Here is a 2,427-nt window from a genome sequence, read left to right on the forward strand (position 1 = left end):
CCCGGGGGCGGGGCTTAGGATTGACGGCTCGCTCCCTCCCGTCCCTTCCCCGGGGCCGCGCTGGCCCCGCCTCCCGGACGCTCCGTAAAGTAAGGAAATGGCCGAGCAGGGGAGGCGGCGAGGCGGCGAGGCGGCGAGGCGGGGAGGCGGCGAGGCGGCAACAGTTCGTTGGCTGGTGTGGCCATATAACCTACTTGTAAGCCAAGTTATTGTCTGCGGGCCTCTAATATGTGTGGCCCTAAATATGTGTGTTCTCGAATCTTAGTGACCAAGTGATCGCCAAGGCCGCATCAGACAAGGGTGGGGGGTCGGTGCCTTTGTCTACAACGGAAGATGGCGACGGGCAGGGTGTGAGAAAATGGCCGCCAGGGTCACATGTTTTGCTGAGTATACCCACCTGAAATGACTACGTTAGCTGCTCCCAGCAACCGTCCCAGCTTGCGGGGTCCCAGAGGAACCCTGAGGGAGCCACTCAGAGCTCTTTCTGCTGCAGCGCAGATCCACGGCCAGGCCTACAAACCGAACAACTGGAAGCCTCTCCCACCCATTTGCCTTCTTCCCCTCCTCCTCCCTCCCTCCCTCCCTCCCTCCCTCAGGCCCCAGAGCAGCGTCTGCTGGAGGGAATGGATTTACCTCTGGAGTGGGGACAAGTAAGGGTTTCTTCAGAAGCCATCTCAGGGAGCTCCTGACCTGGCTGGAGAATGAGGTCTCCCCCTTAAAAAAGTAATTACCAGTCTGAAAATGTCTTCTTCCTGATAATTTAGTTCCAGCCACTCCTCTTCCTCTAGCCTAAACTTTGGGGTGAGGCCGAGCCCCTCTACCCCAAGGATATCAACCTCTAGCATATCCAGGCAGAAAATAACTTCCTCTGCCTACTCCTACCTCTTACATACGAAGGACTCACTGCCCCTACGTCCATGGAAGGCTTCTAAACTCTTACCCTAGAGAAACACAACTCCTCTGGACCCCAGACCAGCCCTGGCCACCTCCACCTTCCCCCCTGCATTAGCAAATTCTTCCTTTTTCTTTAAGACCTAACTCTTGTCGCTTCTATGCACTTTCCCAGCTGAGAAACTCAGAGCACGTTGTTGCATTTATCACTTAGTACTGTAATCATTTATGTGGCTGTATCTCCACAGGAGAGTGAATTCCCTGAGACTAGGGGCCATATATCTTCGCACCCTCAGCAGGACCCAGCACAAGACTGGTACAAGGCATGCTTCAGCAAATGTTTGTTAAATGGGTAAGTTTACAGGCCTACACCACAAATCAATGGGAAATGGACATTTCAGTAGATAGTGCTGGGAAGTTTGGCTCACCATAACGAGAAAACTAAAACTGGATCCCTATTTATTTCCACATGAGAGGGTGGAGAATATCTTTGTGACCTAGGACTGTGGAAGGACTTTTTAAACAAAGTCCCAAATGCACAAACCATGAGGAAAAAATTTGTGATGAAGTCTTTGATAGGAATGAAAATTGGTATTACTACTTTGGAAAACAAGAAGTCATCAGAATAGTTAAAGATGGCCCTGGGACCCAGCAATATTCATTGCAGAACTGTTAGTAATAGAGAAAAAAATCTCAACAATCTAAAAGTTCACCAAAAGGAGAATAAATAAATAGTGGTATAGCCACACAACAGAATACTATATACAACAGTGAAAAAAATGAACCAGAATTGGGTATATCAATCCAGATAAATTTCAGAAACATAATGCTGTGATAAAATGCAAGTTGTGGAAGGATACATGATGTGTGAGATCATTTATATAGATTTTTTTAAACTAGAATACAATGCACTATTTTGTTTATCAATTACATAAATATGTAAACAATATTTTTTAAACAAAGGAATTAAACACCAATGCAGAATGGTGATTACCTCTGGGAAACAAAATGAGAGAGAAATACACAGGGGACTTTGACTGTCTAATATTTTATCTGGGTAATAGGTACATGGGTGTGTGCTATATTATTCTTCATACTTATTTGTATGCCTGAAGTATTTCATATTTTTTTAGAAAGACTATGAGGATCTATAACAAAATTAATAGTGTCTAAATCTAGATCAGTGGTTCTCAAACTTGGGCTGCAGCAGAATCACTTGGGAGAGCTTGTTAAAATACCAGATGCTGGGCCCCACACCCAGAATTGTGTTTTAGTTAAGCCTGTAGTAGAGCCCAGGAATTTGCATTTCTAACAAGTTCCCAGGTGGTGATGGTGGTGTTGGTGGTGATGGTGGTAGTGGTGGTGGTGGTGGTGGTGATGGTGATGATGATGATGATGAAGAAGATGAAGAAGTTGATGATGATGAAGCTGCTGCTGTTGCTAGTCCAGGTACCACATTTTGAGAACTGCTGACAGAGAAAATGAAATTATCAATGAATTTAGTTTTCTTCATTGTGCTTTTCTTTGTTTTCCATG

This window comes from Mesoplodon densirostris, chromosome X (assembly GCF_025265405.1).
Source record: "Mesoplodon densirostris isolate mMesDen1 chromosome X, mMesDen1 primary haplotype, whole genome shotgun sequence".
Lineage (NCBI taxonomy): Eukaryota > Metazoa > Chordata > Mammalia > Artiodactyla > Ziphiidae > Mesoplodon > Mesoplodon densirostris.